The sequence below is a fragment of the Danio aesculapii genome, chromosome 25 (assembly GCF_903798145.1).
Source record: "Danio aesculapii chromosome 25, fDanAes4.1, whole genome shotgun sequence".
NCBI classification, from domain to species: Eukaryota; Metazoa; Chordata; class Actinopteri; order Cypriniformes; family Danionidae; genus Danio; species Danio aesculapii.
This window is the reverse complement of record NC_079459.1, coordinates 11,819,226-11,829,551: the sequence shown is the minus strand read 5'-3', so window position 1 is coordinate 11,829,551 and position 10,326 is coordinate 11,819,226. Positions and strand designations below refer to the sequence as shown.

General features: G+C 34.9%; 1 long non-coding RNA gene across 2 annotated transcripts; it reads right to left on the bottom strand.

Annotated features, from left to right (window-relative positions):
* Window positions 1-4,205: 4,205 nt before the first annotated feature.
* Window positions 4,206-7,560, bottom strand: LOC130219091 (uncharacterized). 2 transcript variants are annotated; one of them, XR_008836028.1, is made up of 3 exons: window positions 7,426-7,560; window positions 4,449-4,521; window positions 4,206-4,249 (listed from the first exon to the last, which is right to left on the bottom strand). It is a non-coding gene; the product is annotated as an uncharacterized LOC130219091 (long non-coding RNA). The 2 variants fall into 2 exon arrangements; XR_008836027.1 differs by having other exon boundaries at window positions 4,460-4,521.
* Between the last annotated feature and the right edge of the window lie 2,766 nt (window positions 7,561-10,326).

Genomic DNA, 10,326 nt, shown 5'->3' with positions numbered 1-10,326 from the left:
TCACCTATATATATATATATATATATATATATATATATATATATATATATATATATATATATATATATATATATATATATATATATATATATATATATATTTCTTTTTTTCTGGTAACCTTGGTTACACTGTTCTTCACAGAAGCTTTAAGGCACCTTTATTTAGCCTAGCCTACTACTGTATATAAATTTAGATTTTTTTTTACATACAATGTTCCATTACTTCATTTCTTTTTTTAATATATTTATAGTTTATATATAAAATGAGCACTTAGCTTATTTCGCAGTGATCATTATGCAAAGAGCATATTGCATATTGGTTTTATTCCTCATTAACATTCATTAATTAAGTATTTCATAAACGGACTGTTTATACGGACTAAGCTATTAATTACTGTAAGTCTCCAAATGGAAAAGGCTAGGGTGATTTGTTTAATATTTCAAAACATTCAAAACTTTATCTATTATGTTTATGGAGTGGTGATTAATGATTAATTAATAATTTAAATGATCATGGATCACAGGATTTTGTGGGAATTGACATCCCTAACAGAAAGAGGTCTATTTTACTCAAAGAGAGTTATCGCAACAAAGTTTTTGAGATAACAGCCCAGGACAAACAGCCTAAAGTAGCACTTAACCCTTCTACATCGAACAATGTCATTGTCAAAGAGGAAATTATTTTGTTTGCAATAAGATATATTTGCAGTTTTGGATAGAAACTCTGCTCATATCAAGAAGTAAATTAAATTCATTTACTTTCTCCTTATCTGATGTGGAAGTGTTTCGAACCACATTCAATCATTGCCATTGATGACTCTTCACATAATTCCCGTAAATGTGAAAAGGGAAAAAAAAAAAATATCACAAGATTGGGTCAAAAAGCTTGCCAAGTAAGTACTACACTTTACTAATGAACTAATAATACCTGGCCTAATTTCAGGTGTTAGGGAAAAGCAAATGAATAAAAAATTCTTGGACAGCATCTACAATTTCATTTCATTTGTTATCTGAGTTTTTGTACAAGAAAGCAATTGGCAAGTATAAATTGAGCCTAAAAAGCCAACACATAACTGACCAAACTCTATTCATCAAATTTGTTAAAATATGGTGGTTCTTACAAGGCCAGACTGTACTGACATTTCATGTCCATGTCATGCCCATCCCCCAATACACTAGTTATTATTAATAATTAATAGAGAGGTGTATATTTTACTCAAAGAGAGTCATCACACCAACATTTTTGAGAAAACAGCCCAGGTAAAACAGCCTAATATGATAAATCAACCCTCCTTCTACAACCACAAATCAGAAACAATTGGGACAGTATGGAAATTGCTAATAAAAAATAGTGTAATGTTGCCATTCTTTTTTTACAACACTTAAAAATATGTTTAGGGACTGGAGACAGCAAGTGATGAAGTGTTTCATGTGTAATTTTGTACCATTCTTCCTGCAAACAAATCAAAGTGAGCAACAGTACAGTGCACCACACATTCTGTATTGGAGACAGGTCGGGACTGCAGACAGGCCAGTCCAGTACCTGTGTCCTCTCTCACCTGTAGACATCACCCGTTTCACATCACATCATTATTTAACCATTTTACCTGATGACAGCCCTAAACTCCTGTCACAACTTTTTTTGAAATATGTTGCAAGAACCAAAATTGGAATACAAGTTTATTAACACATTAAATAATGTCTGTTGGATTATCTGCAATGCAATACAAATCAAAGTAAATTTAGTAATCAATACTTTCTTTTTTTATTAGCATTTTCCATACTGTGCCAATCTTTTCTGATTTAAGGTTCTAACATGGTTTGCATCAAGAAGAAAATTAAATTCACTTACTGTCTCTTTCCCTGACATGGACGTTTTCGCACTGCATTCAATCTCAGTCACCAATGATTCTTCATGCAATTCCTGTAAAAGTGAGAAAGAGAAACAAGATTGAGGCAAGAAGATTTGCAAAGTGACGATTTTATTATCTTTGACTCATTTGAGTGAAACAGTGATTGTTTGAAACATTTTAATGCATCGTTTTAAATTTCTACATAAGTTACATTTGCCTATTGGCTTTTTGTCAAGGGAACCAGTGTGATGCCGACTGCTGGTTTGCCTACAAAGTGACATTATAGTCCCATCACTCTATTTAACAAATGTGTTCAAATATGGGGGTGAGAAAGGAAACTAGAGATGTTCACAATAATCGTTTAACCGTTAACTGAAAGGATGCATTTTTAACCAATTTATGGTATCAGTTAAACAATTAAAATGTATTATTATTTTATTTTGCAACACATAGGGCTATTTGTTAACTCAGGGACATTATAATATGTGCAACCACAAGTGCCTACAGATGTATTTTGATAAAAGAAGCATAATGAAAAGAGTGAAAAGACTTGTCACAGTTTGACACAGACAAGTTGATGCCAAACCAACGCTATTGGTTGTTGCCTCTGTCCTGGATCTGCATTATAAACCCCTTCGTGTATTTGCACAAGTGGAGAAAGAAGCCCCTAATGCAAAACTTTCTGAAATGTGCTATGCTCTGAAAACAAGTCGAAGCATTGGGGTTTTCACTTGCGCTGAGTGCGCTCCACACGGCACCATCATATCAAATATATAAACTTTATATAAATATATATATATAAACTCAAATAACTAAACTTTTTTTTCATTTGGAGGATTACAGTTATTAATAGTCTTTATAAAAGATCCATTTCTAAAATAGCCTGCATAGCCTAATCTACAAATCAAACAAATGCTGATTGACTTAAATGATTTATGCTTATGATAACTCCACACCAAACTGAGACTTTCATTTTATAGCTTTATAAACTATTAAAATGTATGCAAAGTAATGCAATCCTTGGCTACATGTTAAAAAAACTAAATTATTATTTGCTATAGTAGCCTAGCCTATACTTTAAATATAAGTCAAGATGTGCCTTATTGTCTCTCATCACCACGGCCACAGCGTACATCTGTTTAAAGCTTCTGTAAAAAAACAGAGCTTCATTTGACATATGAAACAATCTTAATAAAAAAAAAAACGTAATTCTTTGCCATCAACTAGACTACGGGCTACACTGTTTAAGGGCATTCTATACATTATAACAATGATAGAATCTGTTGTTGTGAAGTTTAGGCTATATTTCCTTCTTAATAAATTTCCTTTAAAATCTCTAATAACATTATTATACCTCATTGCTGGTAACCAGCCTTTCAGCAAAGGCTATATTGCTATACTGATATTTCTGTGCTACTGAGGACAGTGCAACTAAAATCACACAAGCACTGGAGGTAAAATCAGATGCTCAAGACATAATCTTTAAAATAAAGACTTCTATTAAAAATGTTGACAGACGTTGCGATATAAGAATTAGAGAGGAGCATTAATTAAATGCCTATCTTCTGTAGAGCAAACGATTTGAGGTAGCCTGCTATTTTTATTTGAATGAAACAAAAAACAAAAAGAAACATGATTGGAAATAAACAGCATGCTGGTTCTTAAAAAGGATTCAGTCAGTGTTTTCGTTTTGTAATCTCAATTTGTAATTTAACTGAAAAGAAAATATTTAGGGCAGGCCTTTTTATTTAGTTTATTATTTTTTTCTATGCTGTTGGAAACACTGTGTGTGAAGACTTTATATTGTTCTATGCATATTTTACTACTTAAGGGTTGCACTTTAAAATACTGAGATGTGTGAAACCATTAGGGTATATTTAGATTGAGCATAAGGTACTGTTGCACTTTTTAAAAAATGTAAAAGGTGAAGTGCCTTTTTATTTTTAAAAAAGTTTCTGAATTTTAAGATACAAAGATGTTATTTTTCTATAGTATTCATATTCATTTTTTATATCTTTTTTTGCACAGTTTTTATACAGTTATTTTGTAAAACTTTACTCTAGTTTGCTGTATGCATTTGTAATATTTTATTAATGATAAGTCTGAAACACACCATAAATTTAATCTGTCAATTTAAACAAGGCTAAAATTATACACAACTGTTTCTACAGATACCCACTCAGGTATCGGTTTAGTACTTGCATTTGGTTGATTCCCTGAGCTCAGGTATGAGAATCAGTATCGGGAAGGGAAAAAGGGTATTGGAACATCCCTACCTCTTATTCTAACATGGTCAGCATCAAGAAGGAAATTAAATTCACTTACTGTCTCTTTCCCTGATGTGGAAGGTTTTGCACTGCATTCGATCTCAGTCACCAATGACTATTCATGCAATTCCTGAAAAAGGGAAAAAGAGAAACCCAAGATTGAGGCAAAAAGTTTTGCAAAGTGACTATTTTATTGTCTTTAACTAGTTTGACGCAAATGATTATTATTCACAAATTTTAGAGTATAATTCAATTTTCCACATAAGTTACATTTGCAGCTTTAGATGGAAACCTGGCTTTTATAAAAAAGGAAAATTAAATTCTCTTACTTTCTCCTTACCTGATGTGAAAGTGTTACGAACCACATTCGATCATTGCCATTGATGACTCTTCACATAATTCCTGTAAACATAAAAAGGAAAGGCACAAGATTGGGTCGGAAAGGCAGTGAATGCAGATATAAAATGAGCCTACAAAGCCAATACATAACCAAACCAACCCCTATAGAGTGGTGGAACTATGATGTCTCTGTAGACAAAAACCCAGAAGCGAGTTTGTGTTTTAGCACTTCTGCTTCCAACTTTCTAAAGTAAATTTTTTTTTTATGTTTTTGGAATGGCATATTTGTAAAATCCCTAAAATAAGGTGTTTAATGCAAGCTTAAGAAATGATCTTCTTCATTTGTACACTCCTTTGCGCTCACTGAGATCATCTTCTGCTGAACTGTTATCTGTCCCAAACTTTAAGATGAAGTCATTTGGTGGCAGGGCTTTTAGCTGTACAGCACCAAAGTTATGGAACTCCCTGCCTTTGTACAGTCGCCAGGTAGACTCTATTTAGATAAAAACGTTTTTTGTTTAGGATAGCTTTTAATGATTTGCTGGTTTAATTTTATGCTGATTGTCATTTTTACTGCTTGTATTTTTATGATGTGCTTGTGATCTGCTTTAAGGTGTCCTTGAGTGTTTTTTATTATTATTATTATGATAAGATATAAAACACACCAGTTACAGCACATTTGTGATTTTTCTTTTAAGCTGTTAGGTGTCTTTATAAAGCTGGTTGCTAAAAAGTTGCTAAACGAGACTACAGGTGCTGTCAGACATAAAATATCTCACAGTGAACAGGTTGATGGTGATGAGGTGACGATCATGGTATAGTCCGTTTATAGCCTAGTGTCAGACTTTTAGTTGTGGTGCTTGTATTCAGGCTTTAAAATTCAGGAAAGTTATATTATGATGAAGAGCATTTTATATTAAAGATGATCTCAATGGATAAAAGGTGCAAGTTTAATGAACTATGGTAGAGCACAAAGCTTAGTTTTTGCAATAATCCTATTGGCTACACGAGTGACATTATAAATGAGTGATTATTATAAATGATTCACCATTCATATGGACCAATTTCTTCTTCCTTCAAATCACAACCTGTAGATGTGATTAAAATGGTTGCCTCATTTTGTGTAGATTACAAAATATGTATTCAATTGTGTGTTGTAACTTGTAATCACCCGGCACGGCTTGTAATCACGTATCTATTATAGATCAGTGCTTGTACTGTATCTCTCAGGTTAAATCTGTATGGGGTATTCAAATATTGTGTCCAAAACCACGTTGAAAACTCAATGTGTGCTTCTTCCTTTACCAATTTTAATTAGTTTCTGAACTCTGTCATTGCTATGACCACAATCAGCTGTTCATACACACATGCTGCAGTCAATTTTCAGAATAGTTCAACTTTTGCCACTGTGTGGATTAATTCTGAAATTTAAAAAAATGCACAAACAATGAAGTTTTTTTTTTAGAGTAATTTGAAACATCAAAAAGTAAACTAATAAATGAAATACACAACAAAATACAACAAACTAGGGCTGGGTGGTATATTGAGTTCTGGGGATATATCGATATGATTCCCCTACTTGATGCTGGATTATCCAACATCATTTATATCGATATGGTTTGAGGCCACACATGCGCATTCTGCACGAAACAGACCACTTCAAGGCAGCACACAAGCTCCACTTGCAAAAATGAGCGCATGCGCAAATGAATGATTCACTCCATGAGTCATACAATAGATTTGTTCAAAATGAACAAAACATTCAAGAATGACCCATCACTGACACAACATGGAGGAACATGCAGTGTCCGTGTTGTATCGAAATCTGACTCACCTCGCATACACGCACGTCACACAGCGCCTGCAGCTGTCACAGTGGTTTATCAGAAACCTTTTATTGATCATTCCTTTCGCAATTGACAGCAAGAACGAACATAGAAGCCTTGTCAAATTGACTGATGTGTTCAAATAAATTAAAAACGTCAAAATGGGAGGAATTTATACCACATTTCGAAAATAAAACCAGCTCATATTCACTGATTATAAGTTCAGTATTTATTGCACGACGGTCTCTTCTTTACATTTACATAATAATACATTTAGCTCTGTGTTCTGCTCTGTTATAATGACTGTTTACATTTATATGCTTAACCAGCATTTTATCACAGTACTCTGAAACTGTTTCATTACTTCTCATATCTATAGTCTATTTGTTTTTATCTCCTTATTTAATATTTAGTAAAACAAGTTTAGTCAAAACAAAAGAAAAAGTGTAGGACTTTTTCACTTGGAGTGGAAGACTTCTCTGTAGATATGTTCGATATGTGCACTGTTTAATAATTGTGCACAATACATACATGTAAATGTGTAACTAATAAAACATATACAGCTGATTTAATTGTTGTTTGTAAAATCACACAACTGTGGTATACAGGATTATGTATAACAATACTGTAATTGTGTCAAAATAGTGTGTGTTTCATATTTACATTTATTGTGTTTTTTTCTATCCTACAATATTTTTTTGTTGTGTTACTATTTAAGTGTGTGTATGGTTCTGTTTACTTTGTTATTTGCACAACAGCACAGTAGTGCTGTGTAGTGTTAAGCAGGAAAAAACCCTGTACTGTATTTATTTATCAAAGTTTTTTTTTTGTACTTAATGTTGTGCAACAGTTTTAAGCAGGAAAAAAAAAGAAAAAAAGATTTTGTGCAGCTGTTATTTTTTGTGCAGCTGTTTTTTTTTTTTTGTAAACAGAGTGGGAACCCATGTGCTTGAATTATATTTTGCTCAAAAACTGTTTGATAAAGTTTTAATAAAGGCTTTAACTCTCAAGTAACCATTTATGGGAAAATACCAGATATATATCGTATACCGTCGTTCCTCCTAAAAATACCGGGATATGATTTTTTGCCCATATCGCCCAGTCCTACAACAAACGTGTCTTAAAGAGACCACACACTTACCCTTGAATGCCATGGCCAAGAAGAATCACCATAGAAGTGGGTAATTTCTTCATCTGGAAAGTTATACTTTGTAGTAAACGGACACAGGTGTGGGCTTCTTTAAGAACTACTGCCTTCATTTAGCATTTCTGTGATCATCATTCAGGCATGCCAGTTATCCATCCTTTTTTTGAAGCATCGATGCTGTGGGAAAAATATTGCATAATTAAAACATTCCTGACTGAAACACAAAGTAATAACCTAATACTAAATAGTTTGTGATGTTAAGCTAACCTTGCTTTTTAATCTTTAGTCAAATATATGACACAGTTTACTTCCCTTCCTTAAAGTGTTTCTATTGACATCCTGACCACATTATTATTGTTTATTATACCATAAAAATTTGTATGTTGTTAATACTACTACTACTACTACTACTACTACTACTACTTATTATTACTACTACTAATAATAAATAGTCTACAGTGGACAAGCTCAAGTTTAGACCTCGTTTACACCTGTATTTAGCATCATCCATGTCTGTTTAAAATGTTTAAAATGAAGCCAAAAATGTCCAACTTACCAGTAATGTGTTTCATTAAATATGAACTCAAAGACTGTAGTGGACTGAGTTGTCAGACTGTAAAGTTAGTACAATTGCTAAGAAATGAATATACGTGTCATATAACTGTAATATAAACAAACTGGGTCACGGACACCATTTAATATGCTAATGATGTCGCACCTTAAGTGATATGACCCTGACTAACTCGTCATGCACACAATGTTTAAAGTTAACTTAACACACGGCACAAAAGTATACAGTAAATAAGCAGTTCATACCTTAAAGATGCACAAATGGTTCTCTTTTGTGGTTGCTGATTGTTCACTCCGTTGGAATTAAAGGTCTACCTCGTGTGTCTTCGGCAGCCAATTGGAAACATGAAGCGGGCTGATATTGATGGACATGAAATCCAGCCAATCGCTGACGAGGATTCCGCTGATCGACCAATGAAACGCGATCAAATTCAGCCAATCGCTGATGAGGAGGCCCTCTCGCTAGACCAATGAAACGCGACTGTGACGAGCAGAAATGTGTATGAAAGAGCAGTAGCAGCGAAGGGACGATAGTGGGAGATTATACACAATGAGCATACACAGATACACACAGAAAAACGGGCTCACCGTAACTATTAGGACATAACGAGAAAAGGTGGGAGGTGGTATGTCACGCCATTTTGAACACTTCTACGCTGCTTGACTTATCGGGACATTAGTATGGCGGCAAATCAATGCCAATATTAATCGAGCGCAGCGGTGATGTTTGCGCGCGAGGAGAAGTGAACCGTGAGCAGATTACAGATCTACACGAGAGAAAACTACAGCTCGCGAGCGCACAGGGGATCTTCACGCGCGCGCTCAACTGATCCAGCGCGAAGAAAACAAGTCCCGCGCGTGCACCTCATCATCTGTGCGCACGATGTACGCTCTCGCGAGCGAGGTCATGCCTACAGCGCGCGCGCGATCAGTTCTCTCCGCTCGCTCGCTGGTTCTTCTCTCTGCTCAGCGAAACATTTTGGAATTTTGTCAGTCCTGGGGCGGGACTTGGTTCACTTGTTATCTCTAGCGCTATTGGCTACTCTACCTTTCCGGAAGTTAGCCGGGATTGGACGCCGATTAAACGACGAACCATAATTCACGTGATTTTATCATCACCTTAACAAACATGGCTTCAACGGACCAGCACGCAAGTAATCATTTCATTTATTATGAAAATTATTGCCTTTGTTAGAAAAGGTAGTTATTAGAAACTTTATTAACAGGCGCCCTGTTTACTGACACATTGTCTTGTTCAATCAACTAATCTACTTAATCTTTAATTTATATTTAATTTACACAAAGCAAATTAATTTTTATTATGCTTCCTTTGTAGTCAAAGTATCAATACTTCATCAATATATGCAATTGCACCATTGAAGGTAGTAAAACTACATTATTCACAAACTAGTGTATACTTTATATTTGGTATTCTGCTCAAATAAAGTATATAGCATGCACACTGTATTTTTTCTTTCACATTTAAGTTTTCATTATATAAATTTTGTTTAGAGGGAGCACTGCAAAAAATGCTTTTCTTGTTTAGATTTTGTCTTGTTTCTAGTCCAAATATCTAAAAATTCCTAAATCAAGAAAGCATAATAAAAATTTTAATTTGCTTTGTGTAAATTAAATATAAATTAAAGATTAAGTAGATTAGTTGATTGAACAAGACAATGTGTCAGTAAACAGGGCGCCTGTTAATAAAGTTTCTAATAACTACCTTTTCTAACAAAGGCAATAATTTTCATAATAAATGAAATGATTACTTGCGTGCTGGTCCGTTGAAGCCATGTTTGTTAAGGTGATGATAAAATCACGTGAATTATGGTTCGCCGTTTAATCGGCGTCCAATCCCGGCTAACTTCCGGAAAGGTAGAGTAGCCAATAGCGCTAGAGATAACAAGTGAACCAAGTCCCGCCCCAGGACTGACAAAATTCCAAAATGTTTCGCGCGAGCAGAGAGAAGAACCAGTGAGCGAGCGGAGAGAACTGATCGCGCGCGCGCTGTAGGCATGACCTTGCTCGCGAGAGCGTACATCGTGCGCACAGATGATGAGGTGCGCGCGCGGGACTTGTTTTCTTCGCGCTGGATCAGTTGAGCGCGCGCGTGAAGATCCCCTGTGCGCTCGCGAGCTGTAGTTTTCTCTCGTGTAGATCTGTAATCTGCTCACGGTTCACTTCTCCTCGCGCGCAAACATCACCGCTGCGCTCGATTAATATTGGCATTGATTTGCTGCCATACATTAGCACTGTCCCAATAGTTATGGTGTGTCCTCATATTGTCGGTATGTATTCAGGTGTTTTGTCCCAACAGTCCGGTCG